The sequence below is a fragment of the Amphiura filiformis genome, chromosome 8 (genome assembly GCF_039555335.1).
Source record: "Amphiura filiformis chromosome 8, Afil_fr2py, whole genome shotgun sequence".
NCBI lineage: Eukaryota > Metazoa > Echinodermata > Ophiuroidea > Amphilepidida > Amphiuridae > Amphiura > Amphiura filiformis.
The window spans coordinates 52,119,765-52,140,538 of NC_092635.1; the positions used below are offsets into that span (position 1 = coordinate 52,119,765).

A 20,774-nucleotide genomic window follows, 5' to 3' on the forward strand; every position below is an offset into this window, starting at 1 on the left:
CCCGAGCGACGCCATCGTGTTGTGCCCTTGAGTAAGGCACTTTATCTCTATTACTCCTCTCCACTCAGGTGTATAAATGGATACAGGCATTCTTAAATGCTGGGAAGGTAACAGACACGCTATGAAGGAGGTGCAGTGATCCTCCTATAGCAACATTATATGGAGGAGTCTGGCCCAATCGCCAAAGAAAGAGAGATGGGCAATCCGATTACTCTTTATACAGAATCGTCTCCTTTACCTTTACCTTTTAGTTAAAATCATTAAATTATAGGAAAAAGTCTTGCCAATATTATTGCCAACGACGTTGGGTAAATTATTTTGGTTTAAAATTGCAAATACGAGATCGGTGCATTTTTCCTGATTCTTATAGTATTATTATGTACTTAGGTCGTGAAGTAGAATCTCAATTACAAAATGCGAGATTAATGTAGACTTTCCTGATCTCGGATATACCTGCAAAAAGAATATACTTACAGACATTTTGGTTTACGTTCGTATAAAGTTTATTTACATCTATATACCTAACCATCGACCTACCCTCTTCACCTCCCCCACATTAACACTCTTATAAAGTTACTGCACGTGTTATGTATATTAGACTGTGAAGCAAATGTGAAACCAATGTAGACTTTCCTGATCTCGGATATCCTCGCAAAACGAATTGTTCTATATACGCTTACACACATTTGGTTAATTCACCCCTACCTGGTCCCCCATACAAAGCGAGATTTACAAAAAATTACACACATTGCAAAGCGAGGATAAAAAAGAAACATGCATAAAGACCGAGGAAATTTGCATTGCACATTAGAAGTGAGGAGTATGCTTATATACCCCCTATACCCCCCTCGCTACGTCAGAAGCATTATAAACGGCATCCTCGCTTTGGTGCCTCGCTTTGTTCCCTCGGTTTTACGCAAATCCTCGGTTTGTATGTGGTTTTTTTAAAGCCTCACTTTGATGGTGCATTCGAACTCGCGTACATACAGATCACTGACATCCACTTACTGACCCATCTCACACCTCCTAAAACACCCAACCTACCCCACACCTCCCAAAACACCCCACACCATCAGAACGCAACTGCAGTGAAGGATTATGTATTGGCTGAAAAGCAAATGTGAGAGAAATGTAGACTTTCCTGACCTCGGATATCGATAAATCAATACCAACTCAACTTACATTTGTTTTACCATAATAGGGTTTACCCGTGTGTGTATTTGGATGAGCCACATACCTAACACACCCCCTACCCAAACCCACACCGAACCCATCACCCAGTCCCACAACGCTACTGCACAGTGCAGCATTATGAATATTGGCTGTAAAACAAATATGACATCAGCGTAGACTTTCCTGATCTCGGATATCCTCGCAAAAGAAACGCATTGTTTTAAATCTACACAAACACATAATATTTGGATTACTCTTTCTTTAAAAATAATAATTTCGATACTCATATGCATATACAATATATTCATGCATGGCTTGACACACACACCCCACCACACCGCTTTGCACACACCCAACGGCTCCCTCACCATACAAAACATGTATTTGTGCAAAACAAATCGTGGTCCCTTAATACGACATTTAAATGTGGGAGATCCGATTTACACCCTTACTTCACCCTGCCTATAATAAATCCTCATTCTGCATACCATTTCCAAAAAATCTACAAAGTTAAGTTTATAGTATGAAAGATTGGCTCATTGCACTGCTTTCTCGTTAGTTGCTTGTTCATTGTTGCTCTTTGTTGAGCTTCTTGCTTGCTTGGTCAATTTCTTAATAAGGCGGCGACTTCTGCATGCCCTTATTAGGCCTATATTAATTGGCCTCTTGGCCATCTCCTCTATGTCTAGTCTCCTTTGTTCTGGAACGCTATGTAGGTCTTTTTTCGCATGTGAATTGTGGAAACAAGCAATAAATCTTCAAATTTTAATATTTTATTTGTAATGCATTCTTTATAAGAAAGTCAAATTATAAAATATATTATTAAAAACACCTGGACAACTTTGACTTTCCCGAACGCAACAATTTTAAATTTAATAAAGGAGTCGTCGACAGCTGCATTAAAAATATGTTCAGGGTGTAAAAACTGTATGATATAGTCAAGTTATATTCCGACAGTGAACTTTATCTAGGTAAGTTTGAATAACATCTTCAAACATATAGTCATGACACATAGAGACTAATACTAACCAGGTGGGGGGATTTTAACCTGCCGCATTCGACATAGCATTTCTACCTCGTTGCATCGTCAAATTATGATACCCGTATCCCTCCCTACCTTATTCTTAACGTAGAGTAGAAGAACTTTTATGTACGCTTCATATCATTTGGCATATAGATATTGCCCCGGGTATTTGTGCATTTCATAAGAGCCATGCAGAAAAATGAGTTTTACGCGTCTCGTTCATGACGCAATCCTTCATCATGCGCTAGATTAGTCTGGTAGTCCCGGGAGAGGCTAGCAAAGGTGTTACTGCTGAAGCGACTCTTATATTATTTCGTTTGGTATAGTCTTTATCATACTCAGTGGCTGGCTTACAATTATCTTTAAAAGTCACGGGGCCGCGGGCAAAAGTGCAACTTTAGTGTCATGAAAATCTTTCATTGCAACAAACAAGGGGAGTTTCAAGATTATAGTTCTCGCTTGTGGTTGGTGGTGTAGTCATGTACTTTATGGCCAGAACAAAATATAAGAGTTTTTAATAATAACACGTTTAAAAAGAAATAATTATCATCTTATGAGTCAATGTCATTTACAATAATATAAGGGGCCTATCATGTTATATTTGCGTAAGGAGAAGTTTAAAGAAAACAAAATCTTACTCAATTTCATCTAAGATATGAGATAGGCCTACCTTTTCTTAATGATACAAGGATTATCTCAGCGATAGCTTGCAGCTTCATTAATCCCAAGAGAACAATGCCTAATACCCACTGAGATAAAATAACAAGAGAAAGAGCGTGTAGAGACAAATTAAAAGGTTTCATCACCGTTTTATATCACAATATTTCCTGAGCCTCCCGCCCACACATTGTATAAACAATTCTGATGAGCGACACCCTAAGACAAACAATATGAATGGTGCGTGGACACAAATTTCCCAAAGATATTAAGTTGGGGAATCTTCTACGATACCCTGATACGACAACAACCTTACTGCTTCAAATTCACTAGTTGTTATTATACGTTTTCATGGTAGGAGTTAGCATATCGATAGTGGTGAAGCTTTGCCGACTAGTTTGCATAGTATAACCATACCAATCAACCGCGTCATGATGTGGCCATAATGATAAACGAATTGCATCTGAATCAATTTCGAATTCTATTGAAAGTATCTACGAATGACGCTTACATTTAATTCAAATATTAAATGTGAAGTCAATTACATTCAATCTACTTTCGTTCAAATAAAAAACGGGAATCGGATACATGGGATTTACACTTTCCTTCGCTCAGTGAAACTAAAATTGAATGAAATGAATAGTCTATAACTGACGTATATGGTAAAACACATCCGATGAAATAAAATTAAAATGCAATTGTATTGGGAATGACACGAGATATGTCATTGTTTATAATTACTTACTAGTAAGAAATGATATGAGAACATTGCGTGACATAAATATCGCAAAGATCATGTTACTTGCTCTGGGGATTGGGGCGCTTACAACATGTACAAATAACTCAGGCAAACATCAAGCGACAATTTGCGGTAGAGAGACGAATTCGATCCACCGGCCATGTCGGGGAAGCTCTTTACAAAATACAACCCCAAGAAATAATACGATACTGTGTTTATTAAAATAAGATTGTTCTTCTGTTTTCAGTGATTTAATTCCAAACATGAAACTAGAGTTACTCTTCTGTTGTTTTCAATTTTGTACATAACGCTCTATCAACATCAATGTGCTATTCGATTTCAATGTAGGTACGCCTAAAAGCCACACAATGAAACGAAGTTTGCCAAATTCGGATTGTATATTCAGGCAAATTGAAAACTTTTTAAGGGAATACGTCATGTAAAATGATTTATAATATATTACATGCCTTAATATAGGGGGCCTATCCATGTATGCAGACTGACAGCAGCATGTTTAACATATGTGTGTTTGTTAGGCTAAATTTGATTTGCATACCAAAAAATAAAAATGCATTACACTATTAAATATTCAGCATTGATAGATAACGAACACACCATTATTCCCCTATTAAATTCACTTCAAATTTTGATGCTTTTTTTCGAAGTCGAAATATACTATTAAAACGTTGCATTTGATAAGCAATAATTGTGCTGCTATAATAAGAAGTCTGCAGAAATCAAATCGGAATGTTGCGTCTGACGTCACCCGTCACTCAAAGTAGGAACGTGCTATGATTGGCTGTCTTATTGCATCTGAGTCATCATACGTGCGGCATCCTTTGAGTGTAGAAATTTGCCACGCCCAGGGCTCAAGTACCGTAAAACCCCGTCTACAAGGATATACCTAAGAAACGCCCTCAATAAAATTGGTTGCTTGTTGTATTTGGAGTTTGAGCAAATATATACTGGCACTGGGTGGCTATGCATTCCATCTAAGTATGTTGTAACACCAATCAATTGTATTGACATAATAACGTTTTGTATATCAGGATCGTATAGCTCAATTGATAGAGCGTCAGACTTTGGAACTGAAGACATGCTGAAGAGAGCATGGTCCGGGCACCTGTTCCGTTTTTTCATTCTCGTTTAATTTTAACTTTTTGACATGTTCTTTTTATCTTTCTTCAAATCTACCTTTCTACTTTTAATTTTAGGTGCGTTTTTTTTTTTTTTTTTTTTTTTTTTTAGTTTTCGTATAGTTTTTTTTAGTAATTTTGTGGTTTTATAGAAACTAGTAAAAGCATTTATTCTAAATAATAGCGAAACCCACGGTTAGACAGATGTGTTGTAACTACTTGTCTGTCCTCGTCTTTGCAATAAAACCTATGTTGCACCTTTGTGCCTTCTCAATTCTTGAGGTAGGGTGCGTTTTTGGCTTAAGCACGATTTTGTTTCTACTTGAAATGAAATCAAAATAAATATTGTTCTGTTGCCACAATTGCAGTTTTTTCAATAAAAAAAAAAATAGATGAGGAATAATAATTATTCCATATTTGAATCTATTGTCCCATCAAGAATAGAGTGTCTTCAAAAACTTCAATCAATTCATCTGACAAAGGAAACTATTCTGGTCATTCAATTTTGTTTCGCTTGCACCTGTTATATCACAGGCGTTGGTAGAGAAGGCACACTTCTCTTGTCTTCACCGAAGTAGTGATGTAAACACTAAGATGATTAATTACCATAGCTAGCAATGGACATACACTATTTTTTGTTCCACTTGAACCCATACTATAGGCTATTCGCTGTCGATGTGACGTAATTAATCGGATTAACTACCATAGCAATTGATGAATACAATTTCGAATATATAGCCCTGCACTTCATCGTTCACGTGGCACCTATGCATTAAACCATAGTTGTCAAAGAAATGCTAATCACTCGCCATGTAAGATTAGTATTTATGAAAAGAGTGGTATTCAATCTATGTTTGGTGACATACGCGGGTGATTAGTGCAATCTGCTTGATGGTAGTTATTGCGATTATTACGTCACTTCGACAGCGAATTGTAGTATAGACGAATCCAACAAGCCAAGTGATGGTCAGAATTTATTCGGCCATTATACGCTGGTGAAGTTGCGTAATTAATCGGATTAATTACCATAGCAATAGGTGAAAACAATTTTGAACATATCGCGCTGCGCTACAAGCAGGTTACACTCATCACCTGTACTGTGTATGTCTGCAATCATAGATTGAATACAATACTGGTCTTTTCAAAGATCTTACAGGTGCAGCATGATATGGTTCAATGAAGAGGTACCGCCTGAACGTATCAGTGTATAACCATGGAGGTATATAAATAAATGGAGAATGATCGCCAGAATTCTAATCTCTTAAGTGGAGATTATCCGATTACCTCTATTCATTGAGTCACCAAACTTGAATGACTAGCCACTTCAGCCAAGCTATTGATCTCCACGATGGTTATGAGACTCTACCATGGTTCATTGATCGTCACTCCCAAAATTTCCTCGTAGGAATTGACCCTACATTGACCCGTACCGGAAGGCTTGTAAAAGAGACTGTATAATGACGTCAGCTAGTCAATTAGCTGTTCAAAGTCGCCAGTTTTGATAGCTTATAGTTTCAATGTATGATTGTGCGAAAACCCGATGAAATTTGGATGTTCTGTTCTCAAGTTATGAAACTGTTTTCAACACTAGTTGTGCCGTAACTTGACAAATATACTTAGTTTTCATGTTCATATATTAAGCTTTTAAGGGGTCTGAGGGAGTTCAAATATAGTGCAAATGAAAGCAAAACGTTTTTACCTTCCGATTGTGAAAACATTATGTTGGGCCAATTTGGGCCAATTGAGTTAAGAGGGAGTAAAATTTACCGGAAGTACTTCGGAATTCAGCTAAAATCTTTTCATCATCATTAAACTTCTCATTTTATAATAAATAATTATCAGTATTTAGGCCTAAATGATTATTAATATTATTAGGGGCCATCATTTTCTTTGGAGGGGGGTTCCAAATAGGCCTATACCGGGGGGGGTCATAACTTTTTGGAAAGAAAAATAGGGGGTCATAGCCTAATTTAATTTTTCAAGAATCATGACCAAAATGTAGGGGGTCACAATATGACCACAGATATAGCCTACAGATAGGGTGTTTATTTTATTCAAAAAGACTGATTTCAATGCATTTTTTGGCGAAAATGACATTTTGATATTAAATTCTCTGAAACATGAGCACTTTCCAATAAACATTATAAGTAACTGCATTTTGCACCCCATTGAAATAAATGACCAGTGAAACAGACTTAACAATGTAATCAGCTTAGCATAATCAATATCCCCTGAAATTGCCTATTCAACAATAATTGGTCATAACCAACGTAGTACAAAAGATGCTTGGCTAGATCATTCTCCATTTATTTATATACCTCCATGGTATAACGCGGTATATTCAAAAATTGTTTTCACCTATTGCTATGGTAGTTAATCCGATTATTACGTAACTTCGCCAGCGTATTGGAATAAAACAGGAGGATGTGAGTTCATAAGGGCAATGTCGGGGATAGGTCACAATCGATGTGGAGAGATGAGAGGTCCGACCAACAGCCATAGCGATTCAACTAATTCCAGCGGACGGTCTGTGGCTAGTAAGGAATCGTCTTTGACCACATGCGCAGATCTGTCTCGTCAGGAAGATATTTAATATCCCGAATTTATAATAGGCCTATACCTACCAGTTCCATCGTATAACCGATCTGCTAGAGAATATTTGTTACCATGTTTAATAAATTCGTATTTATCGTATAATAAAATGTAGCCAAATGTATATTATGTGTCACACGGTTTTCTGCTGAACCACTAGCAGGCTATGTTACCACATCTATGACAATGACAAAGGTGAATTTTGATGATTTTTACGAGCGTTTGGATGAGCACATCACTGGATGGGTCTTTAGTTCTCTCCTCTCCTTTTCCTGCCAATATTATATGAATCAAAGAAAATAAAGAAAAATAAAATTAAACAAGAAAAAAAGACAAAGAAAAGAAACAATAAAAGAAAAACAATAGAATAAATTAAACTAAATATGAAAAAAAATGATCACGAAAGGAGTCTTTAGAAAATGCAAGAAAATATAAATAAAAAGTTTGAACAATATTTTGTTTATTTCATTTCATTTCATTTCATTTCATTTTATTTGCCAGATAAAAAACATTAAACATACAGTAAAACACATACAATGATTGCACAATATTAAAAGTATATAACATTTTCAATTGACCAGCAATTAACATGACTGGTCATAACTTATAAAAGTTTGTGTGACCGTGATGAGGCTCGAACTCACCATCTTCCGATCTAAAGAACCAAAGTCTTATGCCTTGCCAAGTGAGCTATGCTCGTGAGATGCGAAATAAAGATAAAATAATACATTGTATACCTGCTTGTGTCGGTAAATGATTTGCTCAAATTCCATAATGATATAATATTGTGGAGGGCGCTAGCGTGAAATATGCTATCATCACAGTCGCTTCTATTCCTTATAGACGGGTTTCTACGGTATTGCGTCAGACGCAACATCCATGTCCGTGCTGGCGATTATGATAGTGAACGTTTCCGTTAGATGTGGCTTTTAAGACAGAAACATCACCATATGCTAATTAGGTTTAGGGGTTAGGAGTTAGAGGTTAGGGTTAGGATTAGGGGTTAGGTTTAGGGACCGTTTGTCTTAAATGCCACATTTACCACGTTTCCCAGATCCAACATTGACTGTCTAAAGTACAAGACATGCATGTGTGTGTAATTAAATCGCAATCTCACAAACAGAACAACTGAACAGACAGACAGAGACACAGGCTGATACACGCTACCCACAAACCATTTCACACGTACCCCCACACCCCTAACCACCGACGCACACACCCCGCACCCCACATACACACTCATCAAAAAGACAATTTTGTTAATAATGCAAAAGACAATTTTGTTAATAATGTAGTTTTTCCAGAACCTGCACTACCACAATTATTCATTCCTAAACTGGTAAACTAGTACGTGCAAACATACGGACACATTGAAAGAAAAGAAGCACATCCACAAGCTCACCCCACACACCCCACCCTGCACCCCCACCCCACCCCTGCACACACCCCACTTGAATAATTGCGTTGTTTTTCATAATACGCTTTGTATCTGGAGATGATTACAAATACGTTCAAATCAGAGATTTTAAAACGTTTGAATCCTATTTGACTAATGGGGCTATTGTGTATACATGCAATAGTTATTGTGCTTGACTCTCTCCACGACACGTTTCAATTTTATTAATTCAAAAATTTCAGAATTGTACATTTTTATAACCATATTTGGAATTAGCATGAATAATGCATTAAAATGAGTACAAACAAGCCTAGTATTGGTTCAGTGGTTTTTAAGATAGCTCCTGATATTATGAGAAAATGTTTCATAATTTTTTATGTTGAAGCCTATGGTTAGCACGCAAATCAATAAGTCTCGTGTTATCTGACCCGTATATATCCCATCATTTTATGATATCTCATTAATGTTTATGATGTCAAACACTGACATTTCACTATTTACCATCTATCCAACCGGGTCGGACCCTTATACATAGTCTCTGCCTCAGTCTGCCCTTGTACCATTATCATCCACCCATCATCCGGAACCTTAGTCTTTTCACAACTCAATTGAAGAATATAAATAACTTAAAACTTCATTTGACTTTGGAATTTGTTGGAAATTGAAGTTATCTACGGATTTACACGCCATTATCAGGTTGCAGATGTTTGCGTTTAGGGCGATTTTATTGTCACTACGTGAACAAAAGCGTGCTCGGGTGGAATTATTTACACATTGCATTTAAAATGTACAACTCGTGTTTAAAACTGTGATTGATTTCTTTCAAAATAAAATGCTATCTACTGTGTCCGAGCATACATGCTATTATCATTATACCATTATCTTTATATCCTCTATTTTTCTCAAATTCAAGACAGGTACCGACTAAAAGTTGGGAGCTATTCTATTTTAAATACGAGTGCTGAATTCGAGTTTATTATCTGCCCAGAAGTATTTTGACCCCATGATCCCCAGAAGAAAAATCACCAAATTATGGCACAACGCCTTGCCGGCCGGGATCGAAAATTAATTAAACATGTTCTACCTCATTCACTCATAAGCAATTCTATTCATCTGGTCACAAGAATCACACTAATGCAAACTTTGTGGCCATTATAGGACATGTGGTTATAAGAAGGACACAGAAGAGCAACATTTGCCTGCAAATTTTTTTTGTAAAGGGGTGTGTACAAGTTATTTTATGAATGCATATTTTAAACACTGCAAACGCCTTTTAATTAAGCCACGATGACTTTTACAGTTAAAACTTAACAATGTTTTGCATATTAAGTTAAGTTTTATAGGTGTGTAGTTGAGAATGATACAGAAGGGCAATTGTCACTTTTTTCGTAAAGAGATACAAGTTATGGCAAATTTACACATTTGTTCACATTTTAAACGTTGAAAACGCCTATACGTATCAATTTAGCCACTGTGACTTTATGCACAATGATTTTTGTACATTAATTTAAGTTTTATAAATGTGAGTTTTAGGTTTTAAAACAAATGTGCCCACTAAAAAAGGACACAAAACTTATTTATATTGCGCAAGAATGTCTGCAGGGGGTGCACGTTTGTATAAATATATGTGGGTGTGTTATTGTGCATTTGTGGATGTCAGAAACTGTACATATTTTTCTGTTCAACAACCATTTTTGCTATAATTGTTGTTGTTGAAAATTTTTAATATTTATATGAAAAAAAAAACGAAAAAAAAACCCGTCCTCTTTTCTGGTCAGTCTATTTTGATCTTTCAACAACGGCATAGGGATGTAGATGATTGTTTAACGGGATACGGCATGTCTTGGTAAGACTCACTGTAATACGACACCCGCTGATGCATTATGTCAGTAACAGAATGTTTTTGACTGAAAACTGTGTGTCAACCAGGCCCTCGAGTACTCCTGTCAGTACCGATCGCATCTACTATTGCTTTCATATGCCGATAGAAGTCTCAACTTTAAGAGAGCAGTCAACGGATCTCCATGATCAGTCTCGAAGAAGGAAAATATAAGGACAAATTAAAAAGAAATGTGCATAAAAATAAGCATTAATGGATGTAGTTGGACGTAGAATGCATTTGAATGTGATGGTACAGAAACAATATAGAATACTGATACTTTCTAAAAACAATTTTGCACAAAAATGACTTCGTAGTCTGCAATCAAATTGGCGCGCGCACAGAGGGTTATCACGGATAAAAGACACAAGGTTTATATTACAGAAAAATATCCGACAAACAAGAAGACAATGAATACATGAATTCCTATTCCATTGGGATGTTGTATGCTTAGATTCAAACTAAAGTCGCCATTTGTATGAGAGAGATGTATTCATTGCATTCTAGAATTTCAAACAATAACCTTGAAAGATAGATAACATGACTTTTATTCCAGCTACTTGAAAACTTTGTGGACATTGATATTCATTTTACATGCCCGTCAATTCCGCAGCTAAGACAGAGATAAAAATACTAGTTTGCGTCTGACGTCATCTGTCAATCAAACTCGAGCACGGTTTGTTTACAAGTGTTGTGATGATGTGAGTTCAATGAACGCGGCAATAAAACCGGACGCCTTTTTGTTAATTTTGCACCTTCAAACATACAAACTATCTCAAAGGTTAGGTCTTTATAGTAGGAAACTTTTTTCGCGAAGGCACCATGTCAACAATGCCTAGAAAAGTTGCTCTTTGCCTTGTAAAAGTACGTCATTTTTCGCCATTTTGTGCTATTCCTTTTCTCCGATCGGCACCAGATAAATCGACCTTTCCTTTTACGCGCTATTTTAGAACCAATCAAAGATCGTAGGGAATTTGATTGCCAGTGACGTCAGACGCAAACTAGTCTTTTTATCTCTGTCTTCAAATATATATATATAGCCTGATAACAACAAAAAATATACGAGGGCGCAAATTCTGTCAGATTATAGATCTGTCAGATCATGCTGTCGAATTCCAATTCAATTTCCAGTAATATTTTTTTAAATATTTTAATATTTAAAACAAACTTTAATATTAAAAGTTTGTTTGATGATATAAAATCGAAAATATGTTACGTCGAATGTCTGTTAGAAATATATTATCGATTTATGTCATCAAACATGCGTTAGAAATTAAACCAGAGAAGATGGTTAAACATTACTGGAAATATAAAGAATGGGAACAGATTAAATAAAGTTTAATTAAATGTTACAACGAATATTCTACATTCACTAAAAAGTCTATACCGGCCTTAAGATTGACGATTTCAAGTATTTGAATTTTGAATCATGCTGTCGAATTCCAATTCTATTTCTATTTCCAGTAATATTTTTTTTAAATATTTTAATATTTAAAACAAACTTTAATATTAAAAGTTTGTTTGATGATATAAAATCGAAAATATGTTACGTCGAATGTCTGTTAGAAATATATTATCGATTTATGTCATCAAACATTCGTTAGAAATTAAATCAGAGAAAATGGTTAAACATTTACTGGAAATATAAAGAATGGGAACAGATTAAATAACGTTTAATTAAATGTTATACATCGAATATTCTACATTCACTAAAAAGTCTATACCGGCCTTAAGATTGACGATTTCAAGTATTTGAATTTATTTAACTTTCGATAATGATTTCCCTTCAGATCATTTCCTTGCCTGATAATGATGCATATAAAAAAACAACCCAATAATTCTATTGAAAATCTACCTGATTGGTATCCTAGAACATTTCCACTTTTTTGACGAAACATCAAAATCCAGGTATACATACATACATACATACATACAATAAAGGTATTTATAAAGCGCCTTTAAAATTTATCAAAGCGCTGAACAAGGAGAGAAAGGATGGAAAAAAGAAACACAGCGGAACAAGAAAGAAGCTAACTGAAAAGGTGAGTTTTCAGTTTCTTCCTGAAAACTGGAATTGATGGAGACTCCCTGGTGGCTTTAGGGAGCGCATGATATAACACATTTTTCTTGTTTGTTTGTTTTTTCATATCGGAAGTATATAATTTTTTGGGGAAGACCCTGGATCAGGAAAACGCACTGTAGCAGCGTAATTGTTTTGTCACAACCAATGAAGAAAACATACATTGCAATCTTTTTTCGAGGAAAATGGTATGGCGGCAAATTATTTTTTTTGTTTCATATTAGTCGTATCATGTTTGTTTTGTGCAAATTAAATAAATTGATCATACAGTAATATAAACATACACTCATATATAGCTTAATTCATAACTCGTTCGCTTTTTCAGAAAGTTGAATCGCATGCATGCTCAATGTGTTAAATCGATGTTGACTTTGTACTGAGCATGCGTGCGATACGCTTTTCTGAAAAAGCGATCGAGTATAAATTCAGTTGTACTTAACTCTCCCCACGCGGGTGTCAACTGCAGACGACAAGTTTCATTTTTTTGAATTTAAACATTTTAGAATTGTAGATTTTCATGACCATATTTGGAATCAACATGAAAAATGCATTAAAATGAGTACAAACAAGCCTAGTATTGGTTCAGTTATTCTTAAGATATATAGCTCTTGACACTGTGAGAAAATATCTCAACATTAGACTTCTTATGTTGAAGACTACCTAGCATGCCAAGCACTAAGAAACTGCTCAACGATAAGCAAAAACGAGCAGTGTTTGATTATAAAAGGTGTATGGCACTTCAAGTAGCATCGAATGTCAACCATTCAAAACGGAAATGCATTTATATGTCGTTATGAATCATACTTTTCATACACAAGTGCTTTTGACATTTTTCATCAATACCTTCTTTGAATTACAAAGGTAATAAAGCAAGTCTTATTTTGTCTTTCAACAAATTTGTATAAATTCTTGGTATATATGAACAGATTTGGTACGACTGATGGAATTACAATATAAGTAAAATATTATACACTCTAATTTCGTACTATTCATTTTTTTTAAGGGGTGGGGTATGAACGTTTGGACAGTATTTATTGTGGGACATTAGAGCACATCAGACATATCGAATTGCATTCTGAATACGAAGAATGTCCTTCTGATATCAAATAATTTGGATTTTTGAAATTCGCAATGTAATACACATTTTATGGCAAATCATTAAAATTGATATTTTTGATATTTAACAGTACTCGAAGTAAACTTTATAAATCTGATGATTTATACCTAAAGTGTATGTAGGTGGGATGAAAAGCCGACGATCAATTGAAAATTTTGACCTTTCGTATTGAAGATATGGATTTTTTTTTCCCAAAACATCAAAAAAATTAGGTCTTTGGGGAAAAAAATCCATATCTTCAATATGAAAGGTCAAAATGTTCAATTGATCGTCGGCTTTTCCTCCCAGCTACATACACTTTAAGAATATATCATTAAATTTATAAAATTTACTTCGAGGACTGTTATATCTCAAAATATCAAATTTTAATAATTTGTCATAAAACTTGTATTATACCGTGAATTTCAAAAATGAAAATTATTTGATATCAGAAAGACATTCTTCGTATTCAGAATGCAATTCGATATGTCTGATGTGCTCTCATGTCCCACAAAAAAATACTGTCGAAACGCTCAAAACGCTCGTTCCATATCCCTTAATAGAATCCCTACTCATGTATTTTTGATCCCGTAACTATTCGTTTTGATTAGAGATACTTTTTGATGAGGTATATTGTCACTTTGAACCGTCAATCTTATCAAAATGAATAGTTTCCGTTTTATTTTAACAAGTAACTATTCAAATTGACAAGATATCCGACTCATTATTTGACAAGATTATCCATTGCATTTTGACAAGATTCTGGTAAGTCCCCTCTGACAAGATAAACTATTCAAATTTTTTATTTTTGAGCAGACAGACTATACGTTGGGTCATTTATGACAAGAACCTATAATGAAAGACAGAGATAAAAATAATTTATCGCGTGTGACGTCATCTGTCAATCAAACTCGAGCACGGTTTGTTTACTAGTGTCGTGATAATGACTTGCTGAACGCGGCGGTATAACCGGGCGCCTTATTGTTAATTTTGCACCTTCAAACATACAAAAGTTAGGTCTTTATACTAGTAGGAAACTTTCTTTCGCGAAGGCACCATGTCAACAATGCCTAGAAAAGTTGTTTTTGCCTTATAAAAGTACGTAATTTTTCGCCATTTTCTGCTATTCCTTTTCTCCGATCGGCACCAAATTTGACAAGTTTCTATTCAAAAGAGTTCTGTTTCAAGAGAGTTCCGAATGTAACTTTGTATAATACATAGCCTACAACATTGTACAACATAGAAACACCCGAATTCGGTGCATTCCACCTGGTCCAGAGGAAGACTTGTACAAGTCTAAATGTCGCAAAGCGTCTTATGGAGTATTTCATGCCACATTGGTAATAATTAGAAGTCGTCGACAACAACGTCAATGCAAGATGACGATTATTATTATGGTCTAGATATGACAATTTTAACATAGCCATAAAATTGATAATTACCCATTACTAGCGTGATTAGCTGCTTCGGGAACCTGAAATTACATCTAATCATGCTTATAAATGATGATAAAAAAGATGTTGACTGCCTGGAAGCTTTATGGAGATGAGAACTTATGTTGCAAATAGTTATTCTTCGTAAAAGTCGGTATTTTTTCTACCTGTACAATAATCAGATTTAGTTCGAATAAATGAAAGACCTTTAGGAAACGTTGCTTTTTTGTGGTTTTGCGAATGTCACGGCTAATCTAACTCAATAAAGTATTATAAGTCTAACTCTATAACTAATTCTAAGGAAATTGATGGGGTAAAATCATAATAATGCCTAGAGCAATTATACAAATGCTAATTAGTGCACGTGATAAAATAGTTGATATTACCAGATGTACTTTGATGTTCATAAAATTACCCGTTAGGACGGAACTTTATTTCTTTCTTTTTTTGTCCTTAATATTCTGATATAAATTTTAGATAATTCATTTTCCGTAATGACGAATAACAAGTGTTTCAGTTCTTTCATGATAAACTTCATGAGAATGATAATGAAGGAATCGTGCAATACTTTTTACAATACAATTAATATTTCCCCCCTTTTTCTTAACGCTTAACGCGAGTCGAGTGACAGGAGCCATAATGTTTTTCTGTTTTAGGTATTTAAATAAATAATAATAATAATAAACCTGCAATTTTTCTTTCATAATATACGTGATCTTATAGCAAATGAATCAATGATGTCAATAATTGCATTTATATTTTCACAAGTCTTGCGGTTCTTGAGTTAAGGCCAATAATATATAAAAACGAAACTTTTGGGCGTTTCCCACCTGCCCCCCCCCCTCATGTACATGGGGCTGAAATTGCACCTCTTATATCAATATCAAGTCTCTTCGTTATTATAGAACTTATATCATTCTCTTGTGTGTCAGCTTTATTTGTCTCAATATTTGTAACGCTTATCATTATGGTTTTCGAACCACGCCATAAAATATGTATTCCATGTTGTTGCTGTTCCTATGCAAAGACGAAGGGCGATTCACAAACACTAATTCAATAACATACAGAGTGTATCAAAATGATTGGTACCCATCAATTTTGATGTTTATTAAAAAGCCTGCCTCTTCTAAATACGACATTGGATATAGTTTATGACTTGTTTTACAGTAGCGGTTATCCGTGTCCTATAAGCTGTATATCCTATAGAGGTTATCCACTTCACTCATGTGTGACTTCTAACAAAAGGCGCTGGCAGGTGGTGGTCGCATTGCATTCTCTAAATTCAGTAAATTTTCATCGTCAACCGTGTAATTGAATGGGATTATTTTGAAATTTTAAAACGCTTGAAATATCACAAACAAACAGGCCTATGTTAATAAATAATATAAATACAAGCTAAAACCGTTGGGGTTCGATAATGAACCCCACAAAACTAACCGAGTATATGGAAAATGCCATACGGCCGGGCGGTTTCACAAGTTGCCGGCTCGATCATGCCATTCGCCGCCTGGGCGCTGGTTCCCGTATTATTCCCCATTCAAACCAACTCATTGCACGACCTCGGAGTTACCTGCATGACTTTGGCGGGCTATTTTGAAACAGTGATGGTTGCACATGCAAGGACTTCATTTGAAAGTCCTAAACAAGGTATAGCAATCGTTGACACGGATAACCTCTATCAGCGACTGCTATACCTTGTTTCAGACTTTCAAAAGAAGTAGGGCCTATCTGCATCATGTGCAACCATGACTGTTTCAAATTAGCCTACCAAAGTCATGCAGGCAACTCCGAGGTCGTGCATTCGATTGGTTTGAACGAGGAATACTACGCGAACCAAGGCCTTTTGTTAGAAGTCACACATAATTAAAGTGGATAACCTTTATTAATTTACTAATTATTTTGATCTTATGTTAAATGTGTCTGGCTCATCCATTATCAATGAAAACTAATGGGTACCAATAATTTGATACGGCTTGTATTAACATGCCGTTTAAACAATTTCATATTATGAAAAAATATAGTCTGGGTGCATGCATAACAATAGGTTATATCAGGGAATAAATAAGATTGATATACCCGGTATCCTATTGTCATCATGTCTCGTGCTCATATATTATTCCACATATTAAGCCATAGATATACCCGACACCTGTCCCGAAGAAGTACAAGATATGTTAACAAATATATCACAAGAATGTTTCATTCATGAAAAATGAGTTCTGGTTACTGATACTTTGCCTTTGTACATAGCCTCGGGCAAACATTGAAATCATATATCATTTTGTTATAAGTTAAACGTTTTCCCTATTGCTGTCATGTAGTGCATATTAATAAGAAAGCTAAGAACCCGTCAGATGTTGAAAACCTTGATGCCATTTTTTATTTGTTGTTGGTTTTGTTGAGGATGAAAAATTAGTCAAATAAGTTTGCCGGATCGATTGACACGTCATCTCCGTTTCGTATCTTATTTACGACACATCTGTTTTTGTTTTTAAGTATTTTAATCGTGATGACAAAGATTCTTTATTGGAACATGTCATCTTAAAGATAGCAAATAAATCAATCTACGATATATATATATGTCTGTATATTTGCGTAATTTGAAATAAATTATTTATTACAGTAGAGACAGCTTACCAATATGACGTCACATAGTCATTCAACTTTTATACGATAAGTTATATAACGTCAATTTTATTGTAAAAAAAACAAAAACCAGAAAAACGTTTTCATTTCTTATAACTTTTTTTTTCCTGGGATGATGCATCGATGACAAGATAGTATGATTTCGTAATTTTGTTTATTTGTTTCGAAGTAACGAATTAAGCCAAACAATTAAGGTACCAGTTGTATTCACCCCTGTATATCCTAACAAATATATCAAAATTAAAACAAGCATCCAATATCTGTACTCTTAAGCTCTGATTTAAGACCTTATTTGTTGAAATTGGTTGAGAATTAAAGCAACGGTGATCTAAAACCTAATGAAAATCGAAATCAAAAGTTGCACTTTTGTGTTCTAAGCAATGAAAGCACGACGCTAGTTTTAACGTGCTAATCAATGGAAGCTTGGCGGTAGTTCTCTTGTTCGCGAACGCTTTGTGTACAAATCAATAGGGCATGCAATGGAGCAAACTGCAACTTTTAAATTGTCATCTTCCTTGGGTTTTTGGATCGTCGTGTCTTTATTTCTTGAACAATTTCAACGAATGAGATCTTAAATTTGAGCTAAAAGATGCAGCTATTGGCTGCTGGTTCCAATTATGACATAGCTGTCTTTGTTCAGGATATACAGGGGGTGAACATAACTGGTACCTTAATTTTTGGCTTACTGTATATAATGATAACAAATGAGAAAGCTTCTGAAGAAATAATGAGACACAATATTGCCCACACATTCCGACGAGTTACACTCAGGCTGCACAGGTGCATCCAGGTTTTATATCAATTTTCAAGTTATTATAAGCCGCTTCATTTATTGAATGGTCTACAAGGTATGTCCAGTGTTTATTCAAGCAACTTGCGGGGGACAGCATGATAGATCTAAAGCCCTTTTGACTTAAGGGTATTCTTGATCACCCATCTGCTGCTTGGGCTCAAAATAAACACTTCAACATAAACTGATTGATTTGTAGTTACGTATGAGTCTTTCCTTGTTTAATTTACTAGATAAGCACTTCGTTGAATCATCTATTTTAATGTAATTTAGGAAATAGGCTATTGTTTTCGTTAAGTAATTAAATTCAGAAATAATTCAACATTACGTATTTTAGCCTATTCGATAATACCGAATCGGTATTGCAAATTAGTAAAGACTCGCGAAACAATTCTATTTGCGAGGATATCCAGGATAGGGAAAGTTAACGTTAGTGTCACATTTGTGGTTGATACAGCGATCCTGTGCTATATATTGGGGAGTGGGACGTAGATTGTCACACGTGTGGTTTATACAGCGATGTTGCATATGTGGTATGGTGCAGAATGGTCGACTGCAGATCCGTCGGATAACGCTTTTTCAATGGGAAATGAACTTTGCTGCTTGTATGATGTCACGATGAGCTTAGCATTTATTCCGTATTGAAAAGTGTGTTCCGACGGATCTGCACTTGACCGGCCTCGTTGGGGTAGATGGGGTTGTCATGTGTGGTTTGGGAGTTAGTGTTTACGGGCACACACCGACATCGCCTGGCTGATAATTACTTGGTACACCAGAGATACTAAAATCAATACCCGGGATCGATACACGTGAATGTGCTATGCACGATTTTTATATTCAGACGAAAATCTTTGGATACCGGGGTAGAAAATGATGAATATCTCCCGTAAATGATAAAGAAACCAGATGTGGTTCCTTGCACTTGAATATATATATGTGTTGAACAGATATGATAGTCGTTAGCTTGCGTCTTGAGAAAGAAGTTTGCGTCTAGTCTTGAACTCAAAAACTGACAATAATTCTGATTTTATATGTGCCGAATTATATAGCGCAGTGTATAGGCCAATCGTGGGTAGTCTAAAAGCATATGACCTATGGCGTACCATGCTCGACTCACACACAGCAAGGTCAGTCACCGGGCAATTGTCAGTAGCCTGATGTCCTTCGGCCCATATGCGTCTCAAAACTATTAAACTGGTCGGAACAAAATGGCCATGCGTGGCGGTGGATTCAACCTAACATGGCGATTTCTGGCATGAAGATATCGGGGTGATGACACTGTGGGGCATGAACAAATAAGCATACGTATTGTGTTTTATTTCCATATCGGAAGCATAGGGCCTATGTACGATATTTTTGAGGGGAGACGCTGGATTGGGAAAACGCACTGTAGCAGCATCATTGTTTTGTCACAACCAAATCAATCACGTATGAAGCTAACAAGTAATTTGTGGATGAGATCCCCTGATTGGTTAATCAAATTATATAATCATCTGAGTATCCATCAATATAGCGCTTTTAGATAACATTAATTGTTTCCAGGAACAAATAAAGTACACAACTCTACATAATGGACACAATTGCTAAACTTTGATCAAACCTCTGTATACATGCTTTTGTTTAACAATGAGAAAATATATTTTAGTGATAAGGTTCCGAACACTTTCTTTTATGGACTAGAAATGGTTTTAATCTAATCACTACCCTTTTGGTTTAATCTGTTCGGAATTGGTTATGGTATCAATTATTACTGTCCATTTTTAAAACTTAAAAATTGTATTATAGATACTGATTGCACACTGTAAAAAATATTTTACTCAACACTGAGTAAAAAGGTCACAGCCCAACAGTTGAGTAAAAAATTACTCAACATTGAGCTCATATAGGTCACAACTCAACAAATGAGTAAAAAATTATTCAATGTTGAGTAATTTTTTACTCAACAGTTGAGTTGTGACCTATAATGAGCTCAATGTTGAGTAATTCTTTACTCAACTGTTGAGCTGTGACCTTTTTACTCAGTGTTGAGTAAAATATTTTTACAGTGTAGTTAAGTGTTGGAATAACAACCTACACATTAAGGGATCTAGAATGAGCGTTTATGGCGTTTCGACAGTATTTTTTGTGGGACAT

At 35.4% G+C, this 20,774-nt stretch overlaps 1 protein-coding gene across 3 annotated transcripts in view; it reads right to left on the reverse strand.

The window, feature by feature from the left end:
- Positions 1–20,774, reverse strand: part of LOC140159199 (choline O-acetyltransferase-like) — a 151,997-nt gene that overhangs the window by 42,565 nt on the left and 88,658 nt on the right. The gene's annotated exons all lie outside the window — the stretch shown is intronic.